At 35.9% G+C, this 23,857-nt stretch overlaps 1 protein-coding gene across 48 annotated transcripts in view; it reads right to left on the bottom strand.

Moving 5' to 3' along the window:
- The window catches only part of PTPRD (protein tyrosine phosphatase receptor type D), a 1,281,778-nt gene that overhangs the window by 724,329 nt on the left and 533,592 nt on the right, over nt 1–23,857 (bottom strand). For all 48 annotated transcript variants that reach the window (XM_063321198.1, XM_063321199.1, XM_063321203.1 and 45 more), the window contains one exon: nt 8,404–8,452. The gene's annotated coding sequence lies outside the window, so the exon portion shown is untranslated. The remainder of the gene's footprint in view (nt 1–8,403; nt 8,453–23,857) is intronic.

Raw genomic sequence — 23,857 nt, 5'->3', positions numbered from 1 at the left:
TTACCTCTAGAATTACCTACTTTCTATTGAAAAACTTTTCCAGACATAAACATGCTTCAAAATTGTTTTCTCAATGCAGGTTACTTCTTTTTTTTCCCCCTAATTCCTCATTATCGATAAGACGATCAAACGAAAGCCTAATCTTGATCTCCCAGTATACACATAGTCCAATAAATAAAAAGTTTCAGCTCAGATCCAAACTTTGATAAAGACTGACAGGGTTATCAACAGTCAAAAAGACACGTCAGAGTACATAAACTACTTACACTTGTTATGACAAGGGGGAAAAAAAGATAAAAAGAAAATTATACCCTAGATGTTGTGTACGCCCAGTCAGATCGGGCATTCAGATGTGTTGCAAGCGAAGCCCTGTGTAATTTATCAATACACAAACATGACTGAACTGGGAGGAGATGGAAGAAAGAGCTTGTACTTGAAGAAATTGCTAAGAGTATGGAAATCATATAATTTTAATTTCATACATACACAGAAATATGTGTTCTAGCACATGACATGCACTTTCTTTTCTTCCTCTACAGTTCAGTTTAATTTTTAAATGAGATCATATTTTCTAAGGAATTTGATTCAGAACTGTAGAATTCATTTTGAATTCAGTAAAACATTGGTTGAATTTTACACATAACCAAATATGAGAAACTTTACTCAGCCTACTCAATAATGAAGTCTAAAACTATAAAAATTTCACGTTTTCAGATTTTTTCATTATCCTTTCCTACTTTTCAATTTCAGTGTAATATAGTGATCTGAACAGAATCAGCAACCTGACTGATGGAAACTGGAGGCTATTTCAGAAGAAAAATTACCTAAACCTTTAAAGCCAGCCATCACTGGAAAAATCATGCTGAGCCAGCTGGATCTTTGACTTGACTCAAAGTCCCGGAGTTTATAATGTGGTTTTTTAATGTGCTTATTACAATAACAAATTATTTTTTAATTGAAGTTTTGGATTAAAATAATTTAATAGGCTTTTGTTTGAGACTAACACTGCATTTAGTTGCATATTTATTTACACAGTATACAAGCGATTTTCTCCTAAAAATTCTGAAGTACTCAACTGAGGTGAGATTTTACTGGATTAATTGCCCAAGTGAATGTAGGTGAATGTATTTGCTACATCGTTGAAAATGAGGACCTAATTTATTTTTTTTTCTGCCTTTGTCTATGCAGAAAATCATGTATTTATGAGACCTACCAACCCAAGTGGAATGGAAAAAAAGATTGGGTTTCACTATGCAATTTTTATGTTTTTTTTTTACACATTTTCTTACTGAGTATAAAAACTCAGAAAAACTCTTCCACAGAACACACACATACACACACACAAAAGAGCACAACATTTCCCTGAAAGACAATGGGATTTTTATCCTGATATTGGACCAGAGTTATGAAGTATTGAGAAAAAACCCATGTTGGTGACATATTTTCACATGACAACTAAACAACTAAAATAACTTTTAGAACACAAGTTAACTGCACATGAAATTTAAAAAATAGTTTGTTTCTTATGCTATTTCAGCAAACAAATATTAATCAGATTTGAGATGGACTCTGCAGATTTGCACATGTTGACAACCCAGGTGATACTTTTCAACCAGAACATTCTTTGAGGAAGTTTCTTTCCTTCAGGAGTAGAAGCGGGATGAAGATGAAAAGGCTTAATCCTTTGAATCATGTGTCTGATAACATAGCAACAGTCTAAATACCCAGTCTATTTTTACTTCTGTATTTTCAATGTGAATCTCAAATGATCTAATCTCTGATAACTTGTGCTTTAACAGCACTTTCACTCCTACAGTGAGTAATGTAACTATTTTTTTTGCTTTCATGCTGAACATAAAATAATGAGAAAACAAAAGAGACAACAAAGAGTGATTCAATTCTGGCTTCTCATGCCTTAAGCAATAAATCTGATGCTGCATATGGCATTTATAAAGTTCTTTAGAGTTCTATTCCTTCTTCCCCACCATTTTTGCAGGAGAGTAACATAAGGTAATGACTCACTCATTTGTTTTATGTTCTTTACAAGCCAAGTAAAAATAATTCATATGAAAGATATAGATATAAATACCTACATAGCTAAGAAGGTATAGTTAAGTGGACCTAATAAGAACTTCCGTGTAAGATCAAGCTCACTAGACGTGCATGAAAAAGACTTCATCTACAGGCCACTGACGTTAATAGAAGTCCTTTCATTAGGTTTTGGGAAAGATTCTAAGAGAATAACTCTCAGTTCTTTAAGACCTGGAAAGTAGTTCAAATAAGTCATTAGCTTCTTCCTCTTCTTCTTCTTCTTCTTCCTCTTCTTCTTCTTCTTCTTCTTCTTCTGTTTCTTCATTTAAGAAAGGAAAGGAAATAGTTCCTTTTATAAAAAAAGTTCTCAAATTTATCCCTGATGTAACTTTATCAGTTACTTCAATGAGGTTCTGAGTCACTAATTTTCTCTTGCAGCATTACAAAATGGTAGCACAATATCTTTTGGGTTTTGGGGAAAAAAATCTTCCCTTCAGAGAGTTAAAAACACCTCTGCTGAAGCAAATGGAGAACTTTTTGTTATGTTGTACTTTAAATCATCTCTGTTTAAAATATTCAGTAATAATGTTGGAGGCTGGATGAAAGAAACAATTTTACCTTTAACTTATAATTTGCATTTCCAATTCCACATCCTTTGTAAATGGCAGTAACTCTAAGCTTACCTAAGCAGATACTGACATGGCCTTTGAATATAAGGTAATAGATTCAAACCGTTTTTTCCCATTTCCTATAGCCTGACAGAAACCAATCATAATTTTGTTTAGTGGGATGACTGTGAATCATCAAAGTTCAAAGATATGTCAGAAAATCAGTCTAAGAACAACTGTTAATAATCCACTGACAATGGTAGCCACCAGCGAATCCATTAGTAGTGATTTCTAGTGTGTCAGGAAAGGTATGTCTGTCACCCATTGAGTTGTCCTAATAATGTAACTGGAGAAATTTATTCCAAAATTGATGCCTATTTAGCAGTATTACACCATCTTTTCTTCTTTGACTGACACCGTTTAGTTCCTAACAAACACTTATTTAATACTTATCTTCTAGAATTTGCACCTCTACATGATAGCCCTATCACTTGGTCCACAAACCCTGTCTCTTGGTTTGGAACCAAGTTTCAACATGCAATTATTGGTGGCTGAAATCTATTGAAATTCCTTATAAAGAACAACATATAACCACCACTGCAAAACCCTGAGGATTGTAATGAGGGTCTCTGGTTTATGTGAGAAGAGATTTATTCACACTGTATGTTTAGCTCCAAGAACCTGAAAATGAGATTCAAGCTACCATTTTCTTTTAAAGCTGATTTTAACTTCAGAAATAATCATAATCCCAAGAGATACAATGACATTCTCAGAGGTATGAAAGACGGCATACCACCAAGATTGTATAATGTCATTCTAATGGTAATTTGCCCTAGGCTGTGGCCATAGTAGGACTTTTTAATCAATACTTTCAGAGGATGCTTACAAAAAAATGAAAGCTGCCTTCAGTATAAAAGCATTTTCTTTTCCATTTCACATTTTATACAGGTTGGTTAACTTTTAATTGGTGCTATTCCTTAATAAAAATGAATTTGGTGGATATATTGTGTTTCAAATAAAATAAATCTTCTTTGTAGGTGGTATGCTTTAATCTTCCAGAAGGGTAGAATATGTTTCATCAAGAGTAACTTTTTGTGAATGTCAGAAAAGAAAAGAAAAGAAAAGAAAAGAAAAGAAAAGAAAAGAAAAGAAAAGAAAAGAAAAGAAAAGAAAAGAAAAGAAAAGAAAAGAAAAGAAAAGAAAAGAAAAGAAAAGAAAAGAAAAGAAAAGAAAGAAAAGAAAAGAAAAGAAAAGAAAAGAAAAGAAAAGAAAAGAAAAGAAAAGAAAAGAAAAGAAAAGAAAAGAAAAGAAAAGAAAAGAAAAGAAAAGAAAAGAAAAGAAAAGAAAAGAAAAGAAAAGAAAAGAAAAGAAACCCCCCCGATCTCATTCCTTAATTTACATACAACCTTTTACTTTTACAGTGGTAGGGCCTGCAAAGTCTCTAGCCACACCATTTTACACGCTCATGAATCTACTACTGAGAGTATTAAAAGATAATTTTGCTGTATTGGCTTTTCCTGTATTATTACACTTAATATGCTTGAAATTTGTATTAAAAGCATAAGTGGCTAAGCTCTTTTTGCAGTGCTTTTAAGAAAATATTACCTGTCACATTAGAAACATATAAATACACAGTTGCATTTATGCCTATCTATGAAGCACATATACACACTTAAGGACTGAACAGGATCAAATCTAGAATGCATTCAGGAAGATTAATATGCTTTTAAACAGATGTACCCACATATGTTTGTGTTTATGTCCATCTTTCCATATGTAGACAAGTAATCAAAAGGAAAGTTTTCCAAATACAGTGTTAAATGTAGTATCTAACAGCAGTTAAATGTAGTATCTAACAGCAAGGTTTTGCCAATGAACGTACAAGCATATCTGCGTATCAAACCTGATAATTTGTGGTACAGCATTCAGAAGGATTTAGGTAAAATGGCATTTCAAGTTTACTTCTGCAAATTCTGTATTTAAAAATACCCTTCATTATTTTAAAATGTAAATGAATTTATTGTTTTTTTGTTGTTTTATTGGGTTTTTAGATCAGATTATTTAATAATAGAAGAAGTCTTAAAATTATGATATTTCCGGGATGATGAATTCTGATGGCCCCACTACAGATTTATGGCCAAGAAAATTATTTTCTTGATTGCCAGATAATATAAAAGGGCATCACAAGCTTAACATAAAATAAATTGAAGCCCACGCTCCATGTCAAGTTCCTTACTTGGCACTGCTTTCACTGACATAAAACTATCAAAAATGTAAGGAAGACAACTATGGGCAGTTATCAGAATCCATTCAGTTGCTCAGCATCCTAAGAGTAAAGACACATCCTTCAAAACTGCTGTGGTTGCTTATTGTCTTTTACAGACTCATCTCAGATCATCCAAAATTTGCATATTTTGTTTTAATTTAAAAATTATCTCTAAAGGAATATATCGCATGGTTGATTGGTTGATTGGCATTATTTTGAGAACTATGGCCAATGTCCTAAACTTTTATACTCAATCTTCAATCACATGAGGCAATAGATAAAGAAAGAATATGTGTAAAAGGAGTTTAAAAAAATTAAGATCTGAAAGAAAAGAGGTCTAGGAAAAATACTAAGAAGAAATGGGTGAAAGAATAAGAAGGGGTTTTGTTTTGGTTAGTTTATTGTTTTTCTTGGGGTGATTTGGTTTTGGTTGTGCTGGTTTGGGGTTTTTTTAGTTACTTTTTATTTTATAGAAAACCATAAATAATGGGTATTAGGGGTTGACATGGACATAGCCTTGACGTAAGGTTAGGGAAGTTCCTGGTATTAGTTTTCCAATGAAAGATTTATTTCGGTTCATTGGTTCAGTATTAGTTTGTATGTTTTTTTTTTCTGGTAAAAACTTCATAAGAATGATCAAGTCACTCTTAAATGAAGGAGAAAGTTGAAAGCATTAATTTATTAAGTAATACTTTTTAAAATATTTGCATAATTTAATGTCATATTTATTAAAAAATAGTAAAGATGCATAACATCAGTACTATTACTTTAACAGTGCCAATACTACTGTCTGTGCCCCCTTTTTAAAAATATTTATTACAAATGACTAAATCAGGCATGCCACAACCATTTGTTTAAACTTCTATCTCAGCAAAATGCTGTTTAAAGTATAGGACCAAATTTCATCCCTGATTTGACTTTTGCAAGGATTCTTGATACTTCAGTAGCTGCCCGTATTCTGCTTCAGTCATATGTATCACTTTCATGTAAACAAATTGCAGGGCAATAAAACAATGTAAGTTCTCTGACAAATCAGCTATAGCTACAGTTTACAAACATAACTGGAGAGAATCACATGTCTATTTTGCATAATTCAAAGTTTGTCAGTTTATGCAAGGAATTAATTAGAATATTTATCTTTCTACTTTGAATATATTGGAAAAGCTGTACTAGTGGAAATGAGCCCTATTCCATAGTAAACCCCTATCAGCTGTATCTTCTAATCGCTCCAAGTATGCTAAACTTTAGTGCTCCAATTTAAACAAGTGGTTAGAACTTCTTTTTTGCTGGATTTTCCCATGGAAGTCATTGATTTCTGTTGTGTATCATTTGATTTATTTGTTTGTTTGTTTTTTAATTAAAAAATCCCCCACCTTACTTTACCATAATTTCATTGTATTTATCAATTATTTAATGTGGTTATCTCAGTTGTGTCTTATATTTATAGGTGTAAAAAGTGCTGTTGAAAGCACTTGAAACCTGAAAGCTGTTGAAACCCCACCTTACTTTACCATAATTTCATTGTATTTATCAGTTATTTAATGTGGTTATCTCAGTTGTGTCTTATATTTATAGGTGTAAAAAGTGCATGTTGAAAGCCTAATTCCTTAAACCAGGAGATATCATTTATTATACATGATACACAGACACACATACACATATATGTTTGTGTGTATTTCATATAGCATCAGTTGTTCAAAAAAGAAAAAAATTGATCACAAGGCATCTTATGTTAAGTAATATACCAGCATTATAATGAGAATTCTCTAACAGTCACTCAAGTGTATTGTTACTAAACACTTTCAGTGTTTCCTCAAACACCAGATATGAACAAATTTAATGAGGCAGATATCTGTACAGTTAAAAGTTTTGACAATAATAGATTGCTTACTACTACAGATTTTTTATGAGTACAGGACATTTACAGGAATCTGAATAAGCCCTGTGTTCCTGTACACACTGTGATACCTAGGGAAAAAACCACACAAAAAACCCAACCAAACAAAAAAACCCCAAAAATCCAAACAACCAGATTTGAGGGATTTGGAATTCAAAAACACTTTATAGACTTACACCTCTAAATCACCTGCTGCAAGGAAGATTCTACAACTGTTCTGCGCAGCATATGGGATAGCAATAATCAACTCCACTGCTTGAGGACTATGAGCAAAAAAGCAATAATGAAACTCATGGAAATTAAAAGAATCAGGATGGAAACAAAGCCCACCAGACCTGTCCTAATATTAAGAAAAAATATTTTATGTGAGTCTTTTAAATTTATACTACAAAATTCTAAATTTTAGGCTTTCACAAGAAGCTTCTGAAACAGAAATATGCCTTAAAGCTCAAAGGTTGTAATTTACTACAAAAAAGTGACGTGGTAAAAGATATCATCATTTCTGCCATGGTGCTTTTTGAACTACCTTCACACTATGAGTGGAATCAGAAAACAAAGTTGACAGATCTGTTCTCCTGGGCTTAGGTTTTCACTGTCTAGGAATGGTATTTGCTGCCCGTGTAAGCAGAGTATGACAGCTATTTGTGTTATACAAATGAGGTTTCCTCGTGAGTTTGACCTCAATTGCGTGTTAATCATATTGTCCCTTGTTATAAAACAAGCACTCAACTTTATTATATTTAATATTATGACACAAGCTTAAAACACAGGAGAATACTTTGGTAATGTGTTTAAGCTTGTTTGTCTCAATAGCTTTATTACATTACATATTAAAATATTTCAGCAACATGCTAAACATGAACATATTTGCTTCAAAGGACTTCCCATTAAACAACTTTTCCCAAAAAACTTAGTATATGGAAAAGAGAAAAAATTGAACTACAGTAATCACAAGTTTCCAATAATTTCATTTTTCATTATAACAGTTGTCTTATATTATGCTCCCCAAAATTGTCACATTATACTTCTGTTACTAGGAAATCATTTTGATAAAACCCGTAACATGATAGTTTTACTGTCTACTGCTGCTTGGCCCTTATTAATTCCTGAAAAAGATGGTTTCTCACAAGGGATTTAATGTACAAAAATGCAGTTTATGTCTGGAGAACCTCTGTCATTTTTACAGATCATTGCCTCTTTGGTTCATCTCACTTTGAGATTATGTCAGGTCTTGTGTTTGATGACTATGTTAATGTTAGTCCCAAAATGCAACATGGTCAAGTTGCACATGTAGCATTGAAGTATAGTTATGTCAAGGTCTCTTCAGTCAAACCATGCTAAAACAAACAAACAAACGAACAAACGAACAAAAAACATGAACGAATTCATTGTCTAGTTACACCGTAAGGAAAATCCTTTTTCCTCAAAATCTCGTGAAACAAAAAGAGATCAATTAATCACTGATATTACCAACTGACATAATCACAGACGGGGAAGGAATTTTTTTTCATGCTCTAGGAAACATAGTCATATGCTGGAATAAAGTTATTCACAGAAGCATCCAAAATCAAGCTAAAGAAATAACAAAAATAGTTACTCACCCTGAGCTTGCAGGTTTGGAACTCAATCAAAAATTCTCTATCCTGAGATCTGAGAAACAGAACAAAAGCTTTCTGTTACCACTGACAATAAATAGTTAGAAATTAGATATAAAGCAAAATGAGTAAATGATAGTTCAAATAATTAACGTACATATATGTTACAGGAAAATCAATTGACTTAAACCTTGAATAATGCACTTTGAAAAAAGAACATTTTTTGTCAGAAAAGCAGCCCAATAAAAGCCTGAGTTTTCAAGCGTGTTCAGTCTTTTTCTCCCCAACCCACAACAGTGTTCTAAGGAAAAATTAATTTTAAGCTCTCTCCTGGAACAGAGAATTTGTGAATTTCTACGGAGACCAATAAACTCCGGGGATATCTGGATAGAAGAGGTTCAGACTGTACACCAGAGCAGTTCAAACTATTACTTGAGAAGTTTATTTGAACATAAATAGCTCCTTTAGAAACCAAATTACTTTAATGCTCAGAAGATATATATAAAAAAATAAAAATAAAAGTCAGACTACATTCTAAGATTTTGGTTCTAAGAGTGGGAAATCAAAGTAATCAAAATAATAATAGGGGATATACATTTCATGTTTGAAAGTGATCAGAATGCTCTGTGACAGCTGATGAAAGTGTATCACAGTAAAAGCAATAGAGAATCTGACTGGGGATGGATGTTTGTAAATCCAGGGACGCAAAAAGGGAATTTCTTCTATATAAGCAGAGGAAGAAAACAGATTAGTACAGCAAATCTCCTTTATGAGCATCAAATACAAATGATTTATCATTGAATTAACATTCATTTCATGGACCTGTATGCATTTCTTTGTAATTGCTAAGATTTGTTAAATTCATCAATACTCTAACCATGGTTATTTCATTAATAAGGCTTGAGGTTGCCCATTAGCTTAATAAGAACAATCTAAAATTGATTCTCCTGCAGCAAATTAGTTTCCAGCTTTTTGTCTACAGGCATTTTTCTCTTTCCAGTACAACATTAATGAAGATTAATGCTCAAAATTTAATCTGGCAAATAAATATTAGAAAATACACAAAGTAAAAACATGTCTGTTTGAATAATAGAAAAGGAGCATTCATAGAAAAAATATCCATAAACATAATAATAAATTGATTTTAGTTTTATGCTAAAGGTAATTAATGTGTAAAACAAGAAGATAAATGCTATAGTGGTAATCTACATGCTTTGGAAGAAGTATGTACGTCTCTGTAATCTTAAAACTATTAAAGATAGATTATCTATTCAGTGCTTGGAGTGTTCTAACATTTTTTCCATAGTGTTTGCATTAGGTAAATTAGTTTTGTGTTTTGTTTTTTATGGAATTTTGTGTAGTTGTTTTTTTTCTTTTCTTTTTGTTTATGGCTCAAGGAGTGGCAGATTTTTTTTTTCCAAAAGTATTTTTGACATCTTCAAAAAAGAACCTGAGGATAAAAGTGGCCTTCCTTTATCTTAAAAGAAAGATGTCTTTCTTTATCTTTATCTTTTTTTATACAAAGGATTATTTCTATGTACATAATAATAAAATATCAATAAGATAGTTCATTATATTGTATTGCCAGGAAATTAATCATTCTTTGGAGAGAATAGAAACTCTACCTCCTGAAAGTAATCTGGTTTTATATTTAAGTAAAAATTAATTTATTCTCCAAGTTTGCAAACTCACGCAACTCATGACATTATTCAGCAACATTTAAATGCTTAGCCAGTTCCCACTTTTGTAGGACCTTTCTTCAACAATTGTCAATCTTTTAAGGCTTCTTTTTACTTTTCTTTAAATTTTGCAAGACCTCTGCTCTCTGCAATCATCACAATTTTAGAAAACAAGCAGGAGGCTATTTTCCTGTGAAAATTCTTTATTCTATTGACATTATTACTTCATTAAAAATCACTGATGGGAATGATCATTAACTTAATAAACTACTGCATTTTTGAGCTCCTTTTATAACAGCCCCTATTTAAAGACAGCATGGGAACTACCAGCCAGTAACAACTACTATATGATGACTCAGTACTGGACAATGTTAACATACGTTTCTTTCAATGGGTCAGAAAAAAATGAAGGGATTAAAGCTCTGCTTTCAGTGGTCTTTTTGCATGTTGACTTTAAAATACTGGTAATAAATCAGCATAGAGAACAAGCCCCACTATTTGTATGATGATGATTTCCCAAACAAATCCCACTAGGAATTCTAACTGTGTGTATTATCACCTTACTTTCATTAATGTTTATTTCCTTGTGCAAAGGTTGCACCAATTATCAACAAACAAATCTTTGTTTAATCACTGATACTTAAATTCAGCTCTAAATTAAACGTTGTCCAAAATCTTATTTCAGTTGCGTTAGATACTATCCTGAAATATCTACACCAAAGTAAGGATATGATTCAAAATCACGAGTTTTTCAAGTAGACTGTGAAAGAGTTAGGAATTTTTAACATCTCATTAGAGTGTAATTTATTTTTTGGCAGCAATTTCTAATAAATTTTTGTAAGTCTAAAATATTTTGCTACTTTTGGAGAATGCAAGATCCTTCTGTCCCTATTTCTCTTTAAGAAATTTCTTGGATTTTTAGAGAAAGAACATAATGTAAAAGAGACAGGTGATAACTTCATAGATTATTCTGTTACCTAGTTCTTCCACAACTGGAAATAGATTCAAATACAGCCTAGGGTAAAAGCAGTAGAAGTGCACTTTTTTTTAGGACTGCTCTGTCATTTTAGCTGATAACTGTCCCCCCTTGACTTTAAAAAAAACCCAAACAGTCCCTACTTATTCACAAACATATGTTTTATCCATGAGTTTTAAATCTTGCACTGGTTTTCCAACAGTAGTTATTTCACAATCTTATTCTTGCTGAATCAAAATCTTTGTCAATCTGATAAAATATCTTGAAAAAACACAAAAATACCATCTGAAGAAATCAAAAAGTTCCATTAAATTTTATAATCCCATTTTCATAATCTCTTCAGGGAATATTCTGGTTTATGACAAAACACAGTCATGTATTTCAAAGCCTCAAAATTCAAAAAAGGTATCCAATTCAGTTATATTTTGGAGATAATCTTCATGATAAACTACGTAAACTTCTTGGCAGGAAATCCATACTTGCATAAAATACCTCTCTCTCCCTTTTCTCTCAGTATTAACCTTAATGGAAAATTCAGTTTTGTTGCCAAAACATTAAAGTTTGGGTTTCCGTAACACCGCATGGAGACCATATTTTACATGACAATACTATGAAATGTTTCCTATTAAAGACTAACTTTTTCTTGTTGTATTCCTTTGGTAATTTCTTTTGTTTATGTGAACTGGAAGGGCTACATCTGCACTTCAGGGCAGATTTTCTACCTTGAGTGTAGTGGTCATGATGCCCAATACGCACCCTACAGTATGTTCTTAATATTTACCAAGGTGAAACTTCACCATGCTCTTTCCCCTTCTGTATTTGACATTAAAAGTAATCTCAGGTGTATAAGGCAGGCAGGAAAGTAACTATAGTATGCTAAAATAGGTCCTGAAGTTTGTATGGTTCAAGAAGCAGTAGTGTGGTATGTATTAAAGAATTTGTCTATACTGTAATGGAACTTGCAGTATTGGGCTATATTAAATTTTTATGTTTCCACACTCTATCCAGTTATTTCTGATTTGTTTATGTTCATTTGGTCGTGGTATTCTTACATTTCTGTTGCGCAATTTAAAAAGATATTTGTAAATTCTAATCATACCCTCTGGGGCATTTAAAATACTGCCCAGTTGTCTGTCAGCCAGAGATTTTAAAAGTTTATGGTTTCTTCCATCATTCAAGTCTATTATTTTTTTTTCAAACACTGAAAAACAACATGGCCAAAACAGACTCCTACAGGACCCTCCAGTTGAAATGTTTAATAAGGGTTAAGTGAAAGCAATTTTTCAAACATTTGATGGATACAAACACAGGGGGACTGGTGGAGGACATAAAGGTTGGGGGCAACCTTGGCTGTAGTGATCACAAGAAGACAGAGTTCAGGATCATGGACAAAACACCCACAAGTAGGCTTGCAAGCTTGGACTTCAGGGGGGCTAACTTTGACCTCTTCAAGAGACTGCTTGGAGAAATCCCGTGGGCTAGGGCTCTGGAAGGTAGGGGGGCTCAAGAGAGCTGGTTGATATTCAAAGACCACTTCCTCCAAGCTCAGGATCGGTGCATCCCTAAGAGCAAGAAATCAGGCAAGGGAAGCAGGAGACCTGCATGGTTGAGCAGGGAGCTTCTGAAAAAGCTCAAGTGGAAGAAGGAAGTTTACAACACATGGAAGAAGGGACTGACCACTTGAGAAGATTACAAGAATGCCATCAGTGTATGCAGGGCTGAAACGAGGAAAGCCAAGGCCTCCTTGGAATTAAAACTGGCAAGGGATATTAGGGTCAAGTATATTGGAGGCAAAAGGAAAACTAGAGAAAATGTGTGCCCACTGTTGAATGAGACAGGAGCCATGGTGACAGAGGGTATGGAGAAGGCAAGTTCTTCCTTACGTTTAGATGGAATTTCTTATTTTCCAGTTTGAGTCCTTTGGCCCTTGTACTGTCACTGGGCACCACCGAAAAGACTCTGGCCCTATTCTCTTGACACCCACCCTTTAAGCATTTATAAGTATTGATGAGATCACAATATGAGAGATCACAATATTGAGATCACTGTTACACAATATATAACCTTTCAAAAGACACTGTAAACGTCCTATGTTTTGTTATCATTTGGTAGAATGATAGAAAAAAACAAACCAGTAATATTACAGTGCAAATTCTAAGGGCGTGAGAAAAATCAGAACTAATTGCAGGTGTACACTGCACAAGCAAACACTTTAGCGAGTGCAGAATTCACAAGATACATCTATTTTATGATCCTTTTTATTTTAGTCTAGGTTATATCAAGAAACATTTCTTCTGTCAATTCGGTTCATGGAGGTGTGCTACTGAGTATGAAAAAATAAATTTATAAAAATCTTTTTACTGTGTAGTCTGAAAAGATAATTTGAACAACTGGAAACTATATTAAAATCAGTGCTGTTTTAAGTTCTCGGGTACACTAGAGTTAGTAAAAACTGGCATAACTGTGTTGCCAAATTTTGACAGGTGGCATTCAATACTCTTAAAGCAACCACTGAAAGACAGATTTCTTTTTTACTTAAAAAAATAATCCAATTTTTTTTTATTTAAAAAAATAAACTAAAATGTTGTTTGTGTGTTTGTTTTTGTTTTAATGAATGAGACAATTTATGAAATCACATATTGAAAATAGTTGATCTGTAAGCAAAGGTTTTGGACAAATGAAATACGGTAGCTGAAAGGAAAAGTAAAAAGGTTCAAAGCCATGAAGTATAATGGTAACTGCTGTCCATTATTCACAGCTGCCAACTTTTTTTTTGTGTGTGTGTGTAGCTTCCAGTTAAACCAATGCTTCAGAGCTCCATCTGGAAAACCGGAATAATGCACTTGTAATACAGAGAGGCTGATGATTTGTTTTCTACAATATTGCTTTACAGAATGTGTATGTCAAAGGCTAAGGTCCTGGTTCACTTCAAGCATGCAAGCGTGCGAGAAAATAATTTTGAAGAACTCAAAGTTTATAAACAAGCAGTTCCATTCTCATCTTACAGCTTGTTTTGTTGCAATTAGCAGAGAAAATTCTGAAGTAAAAAATATGTTAGTTATAAATATGTCTCAGCTTATAATTTTTACTGAAGAATTACAAAGACTGAAAAATCCCAAAATTTCTTTAAGCCCAAAATATTTGGGCTGTATACCTGAAGTTTTATTGTGTATGTATTTGGTTTTGGTGATGAACTACATTATTTGAATAACTACAAGATTCTCCCAGCAAATCACATTCAGCGAAAAGAAAATAACGGTCTTACAATAAAAATATTTTTTAATACTATGTACTATTCTGTGTACTCTTCCATTGTGATCACCTCACGTATTAATGAGTGCTAAGGAGTTGGTCTACAGGCTCATGGCTGTATGATGGCTCATAACATTAGGACAACTTCTTAGCATTCTCGTGTCTCAAATCATGGAGGAACATACATAATGGTGGACTGTACCATAAAATGGGGACATATCCTGAAAGCATGACTTACAAGAACGGCATGTTGGGCATGGCTGTAGATGATGCAATGTACGACATATCACTTTGTTCATTTATGATGATCACCAGAATGGTCTAGAAAATTGAAATGGTTTTATCACATGTTCATTAGGACAGCTAGAAACTAAAAACGGTATTTTACGGAGTTGCTGTCAATGAGGAGTTGGAGATTGTTCTGCCTGAGAGCAAATGGTCTGCAATTTGGAGGTTAGAAAAATAACTTGATGTTGTCTCAAGTTGCAACATTTCAAGATTTGTTCCAGGAATGCAGAAATTTACCTTTCAGTGGGGTGATTAATTTGTGGAAAAAGCATGCAAAAAGAAAGTTCATGACATTATTGTAGCTAACAGAGAATTGAATGGGTCTTTTGCATTTGTTTATGAAATAGATACAGAGCAACCAGGCTCACATCCTTGCTGTATCCAGTTCATTGTTCCTTGCTATGAAATGTAACTCTGAATCCCACTGGGAAGGAATGGAATTTGCATCTCCCTCATCCCTAACCTGTCCCTGTGCCTTTTGAAGAGCAAATAAATCCTTCACACTCTCTCTGACCACACTTCAAAACCCCACAAATTGCTGTGCAGCAGAATTCCTGTCTCGTGGATGTCTCTCATTTATAGTTCATTATTTTTCACAGTGGAAAATTAAACATATCGCTATTTGTATCAATTATACATTTTAGGTACCTTATGACAGGAAATTTTTTTTGTCCTTTTATCAGGGTAAAAGCCCTAGTGTTTGTCATCATGTGATGAAGCCTGCTTGAAGACACTGTTAAGATGAAGGAAAGGTTGCCTGTATCCACCTGGCACTAACTAACTAGATAAATGACATTTAAGCTGGAAAACAAAAAAGCAATACTCAAACTTTTTCACATAACCACTGTAAGCTTCACATTTCTTTAAGACATCTGGGGTAAGAGACCAGCAGGTAATAGAAACCCTGGTGACAGCTACTAACTGGCCTTAGATGGGGAGAGAGTCACAGCAACCAGCCCAGATACACATCATTAATACATGCTGACTATCTAACATACAAAGTAATAGATAGCAAACCCAATAGTTCTTTGGTGAGGGACACACATCGCCATGTTGAGATGGAGCCATAGAGTATTAGGGTTGTCCACCTAGCCAGATTCAATGCACCAGCCATTAGCTGAGTCTCCTGTTCCTGGGGCCCTGGTGCTGGGCCACAATCAATGGGTCCCGGCTCATGAGGATGTGAAGTGTGTGAACTGGCTGGAGAATAAAAATGGTAGGAAATAAACTGCAGTGCATCGAATGTGTGCATCACAGTTAGGAAAACGACCTCTGATCAAGTCACTGAGCAGTGTCATTATGCTCCCATGGCTGCACCACCAACACTCTCCATGACAGCATTAAAATAGCAAATAGTCTATTTTTCAGCTATGCTTAGTCAGGGGTTTAATATCTACAAGGTGGAAGGTTCCAAAACCTCTCTAGACTACCTGTGCTGGAATTCGATCACCCTTATGATAAAAAGTTTTTTCTAATATCTGGATGGTATTTCTTGTGTTTAACTTTTTCATTTTAAATACTACCACTGTGCAATATTGGGCAGAGCGTGGCTCTGTCTTCTCTGAATCCTCCCACCAGCTATCTGTAAACACCAACAAGGGCATCCAAACCTGTTCCTTCCTGGGATAAACAGATTGAGGTCTGCAGCCTCCTGTCAGACTCCACATGCTCCAGACCCTAACCACTTTGATGGCCTCCATAGGAGTTTCTCCAGTAGGTCAGAGACTGTCCTGTCTGTAGGAGCCTCAGACTGGGGGCAGCACACAAGTCCTGGTCAGCACAGAAGGATCCTTCCCCAAATTTGCTGGCTGCACCCTTGCTTGTGAAGCCTGGGATATAGTGATGGCTTCTTTACTCTCTGGGGGTGCTACTGCTTGATGGCCAAACTAGTGTCCCCAGGACCCCAAGGCCTTTTCTGTTGCTCCCAGACAGCCATCCCTGACCTGTTATGCTGCAGGGTTTTTTCCATCACAGGGGCTGGGCTTTAAATTTGCTTTTGTTGAATACCTTCATTAATACTTTGAGAAATTAAACAATCAGCACTTACTTTACATGGGAGACTGCACATAAAAAGCCTAGAATCATTTAGGTTGGAAAAGATCTTTAAGATCATCAGGTCCAGCCATAAATAGAAGACTGCCAAGTCTACCACTAAACCATGTCCCACACATCTTTTAATTACCTTCAGGGATGGTGACTCAACCACTTCCCTGGGAAGCCTGGGAAGGCTGAGAGCTTGGAGTGTTTAACCTATCTAAGAGAAAGCTCAGGGGAATCTCACCAATGTGTATAACTACCCACTGATGAGGGGTTCAGTGAAAAGTGAAACAGACTCTTCTAAGGAGTGCCCAGTGACAGGTCAAGAGACAATGATCACAAGTTAAAAGACATTGAAATTCCATGTAAATGCAACAATGTACTTTTTTACGGGGAAGATGACTTTACAGTAATCTTAGTGTCTTAGATATGTAATTAAATATTTAAATCAAATTGAGTGAATAATAAACACATGATTCTGAAATACCCTATCCGAACAGACTTCTAACCAATTTGTTTGGAAGTGTTCAGTAGCTTTGCCCAAAAAGTGAGAAAGTGAGGAGAGAGAACAAATATTAGTAATTTTCTGCATAAGACAATAAATGATAATTGGATCAGAGAGATAACATACAAGAAAAGGGCAAGTGAGGCAAAAACAAAACTAAGAATCTTAACAGATCTCTGAACACCAAATCTCATAACAAGTTAGGTGCTATGAGACAAAATGTGCAACAGTGGTGACTAAGTGACTGATGTCTGCACCATAGCAAAAGATGTAAAACATAAACTAGAAAACTCCAGCAACAGTGTCTAGAAGCACGAAGCATTTTCTGAACATGATTACTAACGAAGAGCTGAGAAGCTCAGCTCTCTCTTCAGAATAGAGAAGAACAGAAGAGAATCAAATAGAATACAATAAAATACAATGCAATGCAATGTAATAGAATTGAATGATTTAGTTCCCGTTGGAAGAGATCTGCAATGATCACCTAGTCCAACTCCCTTACCGCTTCAGGGATGATGAAAACTTAAAGCATGTTATTAAGGGCATTGTCCAAAAGCCTCTTAAACACTGACAGGATTGGGGCATTGACCACCTCTCTAGGAAGCCCGTTCCAATGTTGCCTAATGTGAAGTCCAAACCTCCCGTGACACAGCTTTGAACCATTCCCACATGTCCTACCACTGGACACCAGGGAGAAGAGATCAACACCTCCCTCTCCACTTCACCTCCCATGAAGCTGTAGAGAGCAATGAGGTTGACTGTAAGAATCCTTTTTTCCAAACTAGCGAAACCCAAAGTCCTCAGCCACTCCTTATAGGACATTCTTTCTAGCCATTTCACCAGTTTTGTTGCCCTCAACTGGACGCATTCATAGAATCATAGTTTGGAAAAGATCCGTAAGATAAATGTCCAACTGGAAGTGTAACACTGCCAAGTCTACCATTAAACCATGTCCCTAAGCACCACATCTACAAGTCTTTTAAATACCTCCAGGGATGGTGACTCAACCACTTCCCTGGGAAGCCTGTTCCAATCTAAACCTCCCCTGGCACAAATTGAGGACGTTTCCTCTTGTCCTCTCAATTGCTACTTGGGAGAGGAGACCAACACCTCTCTACAACCTCCTTTCAGGTAGTTGTAGAGAACAATAAGGTCACCCCTCAGCCTCCTGTTCTCCAGACTAAACCCCAGTCCCCTCAGCCGCTCCTCATAAGGCTTATTCTCTAGACCCTGCACCAGCTTCATTGCTCTTCTTTTGGTGTGCTCCAGCACCTCAATGGCTTTCTTGCAGTGAGGGGCCCAAAACAGAGCACAGTACTTGAGGTGCAGTCTCACCAATATCGAATACAAAGGGAAAATCACTTCCCTAGTCCTGCTGGCCACACTGCTTCTAATACAAGCCAGGATGCTATTGGTCGTCTTGGACACCTGGGCACACTGCTGGATTGTATTCAGCTGACTGTCAACCTAGGGACAGGTTGACCCAGGTCCTTTTCTGCCAGGCAGCTTTCCAGCCACTCTTCCCCAAGCCTGTAGCGTTGCATGGGGCTGCTGCGACCCAAGTGCAGGACCTGGTACTTGGCCTTGTTGAATCTCATTGGCCTCAGCCCACCAATCCTGCCTGGACAGATCCCTCTCTAGAGCCTTCCTACTCTCAAGGAGATCAACACTCCCACCCAACTTGGTGTTGTCTGCAAACTTACTGAGGGTACACTCGATCCCCTTGTCCAGATCACTGATGAAGATATCAAACAGAACTGGCCCCAGTACTGATCCCTGAGGAATCACCACAACTTTTTGGGCTCAGACACCCAGACAGTTTTTCACGCAAGGAAGTGTACATCCATCCACACCATGAGCAACCAGGAGAGTGCTGTGTGAAATGGTGTCAAAGGTTTCACAGACAGGTTCAGGTGAACAACATCCACAACCTTTTCCTTATCCACTAAACAGGTCACCTTATCCTAGAAGAAGATGAGGTTAGTCAAGCAGGACTTGCCTTTCACAAACCCATGCTGACTGGGCCTGATCACCTGCTTGTCGTGTATGTGCCATGTGATAGACTCAAGAGGATCTGCTCCATAACCTTCCCTGGCACTGAGGTCAGACTGACAGGCATTTAGTCCCCTGGATCCTCTTTCCAACCCTTCTTGTACATGGGCATCACATTTGCTAACTTCCAATGAACTGGGACTTCCCTGATTAGCCAGACAGATGATAAATGAAGGAAAGTACCTTCTGCCAGCTCCCTCAGTACTTGGATGGATGCCATCTGTCCCCCTAGACTTGATTATGTCTAAGTGGTATAGCAGGTCATTAAACATTTCCCCTTGGATTATGGGAACTTCATTCTGTTTCCTGTTTCTATCTTCCAGCTCAGGGAGCTGGGTTCCCCTTGAAGAAATGGTCATACCATTAAAGACTGAGACAAAGAAGGCATTAAGTACTTTAGGCTTTTCCTTTGTCACTATGTTTCCCCCCACATGCAATCAAGGATGGAGATTCTGCTTAACTCTTGCCCTTTTGTTGCTAATGAACATTTTTTATAGATTTTTTTTGTTGTATATAGTTTATAGAAACATTTTTTATTGTCTTTTATGGCAGTAGCCATATTAAGTTCCAGTTGGGCTTTGGTCTTTCTAATTTTCTCCCTGAATAACCTCATCTTTGTAGTCCTCCTGAATTGCCTGCTCCTTCTTCCTAAGATCACAAATTCCCTTTTTCCCCTGAGTTCCAGGCAAACCTTTCTGTTTGACCAGGTCTGTCTTCTTTCCAGCTGGTTCATCTTTCAGCATATGGGGACAGCCTGCTCTTGTGCCTTTAAGATTTCCTTCTTGAAGAATATCCAGCCTTCCTGGGCCCCTTTCCCCTTCTGGACTGCCTCCCAAGGGGCTCTGTTGACCAGGTGCATAAACAGATCAAAATATGCCGTCCAGAGCTCCAAGGTACCAGTTCTGCTGAGCCCACTCCTTACTTCTTCAACAACTGAAAAGTCTACCATTTCATGATCACTGTGCCCAAGAGAGCCTCCAGCCACCACATCACCCACAAGTCCTCTGTTTGCAAACAACAGCTCCAGTTGGGCACCTTCCCTAGTTGCTTCACTCACTAACTGTGTCAGGAAGTTACCTTCCACACATTCCAGGAACCTCCTAGGCTGTTTTCTCTCCCCTGTATTTTATTTCCAGAAGACATCTGCTAAGCTGAATTCCCCCATGATTCCCCCATGAGAACAAGGGCTAGTGATTATGAGACTTTTCTGAGCAGCTTATAGAATATTTCATCTGTCTCTTCATCCTGGCCGGGTGGTCTATAACAGAGTTCCACCGTGATATCTGCTTTGTTGGCCTTTCCCCTGATTCTTATCCATAAACACTCAACGCTGTTGTCACCATCATCAAGCTCTACACAGTCAAAACCCTGCCTAACACAGAGGGGCTACCCCACCACCTCACCTTCCTTGCCTATCCATTCTGAAGAGTTTATAGCCATCCATTGCAACACTCCTGTTGGTGAGTTATCCCACCATGTTCCCATGATCGCAACTATATCACAGTTTTCCAGCTGCACAGTTGCTTTCAACTCCTCTTATTTGTTGCCGATGTTGTGTGCATTGGTGTAGATGCACTTCAGTTGGGCTGTTGATCCTGCTACCTTTTTTCCCACCTTATTCCTGGGGAATACCACTTGTGAGTGGTCGTCAATTGGATTTGACTTCATTCACCACAACTTTTTGGGCTCAGCCACACAGACAGTTTTTTACCTAGCGGAGTGTACATCCATCATTATGTTCTTTTAATAATGATTTATATTCTTGTTAATAATACTGTAACAATACTCTCTTCCTGAGGTATATATACATATCTTATATCTGCTTACAAGTCCTACCGTTCAAATAACATACATTACACCACAAAACAATGAGTACTTTATGGATTGTTAGCTTTTCATGAAATTTACCAACTATCTAACAAAAAGTGATGCTTCTTGATTTTATATCATTCACACAATTTACTAACTTACCTAAATTATTCCTAAGAGGAATAAATATTAAATTTTTGGCAACAAGAAAAGAAGAAAAATTGTTATTCTGTATAAATTTATTATGCAGGACTTGAACTCCTCTGTGACTCCTGAGAGTAGACACTGATTTTAATATCTGTAGAAATTTTACCAGCCTGGATCTTAAAATATCAAATTTAGATGCAAGTTTTTTCACTGATAATATGTTCCAAGAGAATGTAAATATGAAAACAAGTAGTGGCTGTCACAAAATGCATTCTGCAGTATTATATCATAACTGTAAATTAATAAATCGTGGAAAATAGATTTTAATAAGAAAGTATCATGTATGTACTTTTTTAGATGTGTTCACGCAGACAGAAATTGACAGAACAAGTGGCAAATGCTGTGCTTTAGCTTTTAATGACAAAGAACACATAGAAACTAGTGAAATAAATGTCTCTACACTTCAGTTACATGATTTAATAACACCTTGACTTCCACTAGAAACCAACAACAGATGTCTGAAAAGTATTTTCCACTATCAATACACAAGTTCTATTGCACCTATCAAGGAAGTAAATGGCAAGAAAGCTTTTAGGGGAGAAGGCAGGGGGAGGGGGTTGAAAGAAAGAGAAAGGGAGAGAGAGTCACAACACAATATAACAGAACTGTTCACTGGAAACTGAGACAGCAAATTTTCCATCAGAACCCTACAAATAAGAAATGTTAGATCATTCCCAGGTCACAAAACAAAGAAGGAATCCAGAGTTTCTGGGTGCAAGAGGAAAAGCAAATTGCTTTGCAGTTATTTAAGTAAACTATGTATAAACCCATTTCCTTCCTGGAAAAAATAAAACACCTGTAAAACACATTTACAAAAAATGCCTGGGAAGATTGTTTATAGTGTTCTAACCACACCCCTCTTACACACATTCTGTGCCAACTTTTTTGTTATTTTCTGTAGAGATCACATTGAAGAAAGCAAGCTGCTGGTGTGAACGACACTGCTGTAAATCTGATTCTGATTCACTGTATGATCTGACCAGATTACTTGAAATTTGTATGTATCCTACAACAAGCTCATGAGAAGTTTGCTTTCACTGCAAAAAAATGCTTTTTTCATTAATACCTCCTATGAATTCACATAATTAAATATCAATGGGGGATGATGATGCTAAAATCTGACCATAGCTGCAGTTAGCATTAAGTTCTATTTTGAAATGAACATTTATTTTTTTTAATTACAAAAATACCTTTATTTCCTTTATGGAGAACAAAGCTCCAATTAATTTACTAAGTGCAATTGTGATAAGAGAGGCAATATGGTCCCAAAATTACAGTACAGGAGAGATGCATTCCTTACTTTGCCACTGATATATCATTCAGTATTAGGCAAATTATATCTTTTTCTTTAAGTCTCCTCATTGTGAAACTGTTAAACTCATTGAGTACCTGTTCAATGACTTCAAAGATCAATAGTCATGAAATGCTTTCCATTTATAAACATACAAAAGTATTGCAGTTATATTTTGTCAATACCGAGAGAATTTTTTCCTCCCAAGTTTTCTTCATTTATGAGAGAAATCTCATAAAACAGACACAGTTTAAAGAATACTTTTAAATATTTCCATTGCCTAAGTGTTTGCAGAGAAAACACTTAGTGAACAGGCAATAACATTCATATCTATGGAAGACTCAGTAGCATTCTTACAGGGGAAAAGAAGAACATGAAGTCTGACACATATTGCAAATTTGAGATGAGAAGTAGCACAAACCTTAGCATGAAGGTGTAACCTTCTTAGAGGCAATCATAAGAAGATGGTGTAGAGGTTTTGTGCAGTTTATTAATCCACTGCAGTACTTCTATGTTACAGAATGAGAAGAAACTCAACCACACAAATTTAGGACACTTTGTGTCTTCTTCGTTAGAGACAGGCCAGTAAGCATAATGCAAAATGACTGAATAATGTGTAGACTATTGCATGGAGATGAGTCAGCCTTATCTCAAGCCACAAATATTTATAAAAATAATTGAGAGCTTAAATAATCCATGTACACAAAACAAACAAACAAAGAAACAAACAAAAGATAAAGAATGCAAACACTACTACTATACCATGATCCAGTTCAACAAGTTTCTGCAATACATGCATGTGCCAACACACGCATTTGTCTTCACACAAATAGTACTTGTGTAAGTGAAAACAAAAATAGCTTTTTGTTCTGTTTTCATCTATTTGACTTTAAAAAGCTAAGACCTCAATATTTCTTGTAATTTCTTGTCATTCTTCATATTTACATCAATCAGGTGTTTTTCCTGAGTTCACTCTTTCATGATTCCATCATACAATGAGTTTTTGGACATTTTAATTGTATACCCACAGGCTAGCCTATGTTGATTTTAAATGTCAAATTAATAGATCTGATTTTCAAACACAACAGTTCTTTCAGCATGTTTTGTACGACTGGCAGGGTTTTCATGGAGTTATTCTGATTTATTAGTTGTACTTTAATTTCCTCAGGAACTGCCACAACGTGCAATTTTACAGATAGCCGCCTCCTTTCAAATGTTCTATCAAAGATTCTCTTACCATGGAAGATTTCAGCTGTCCCTTTCTCAGAATCGTAAATTAATCATTTTGGCAATTACCAGTTCCAAATGGAAAACAGTCGGATTTAAGGCTCTCATTAAACCAGGGGATTTTGATGACACAATTT

Source organism: Chroicocephalus ridibundus, chromosome Z (assembly GCF_963924245.1).
Source record: "Chroicocephalus ridibundus chromosome Z, bChrRid1.1, whole genome shotgun sequence".
NCBI lineage: Eukaryota > Metazoa > Chordata > Aves > Charadriiformes > Laridae > Chroicocephalus > Chroicocephalus ridibundus.
This window is presented reverse-complemented; position numbering and strand designations above follow the sequence as displayed.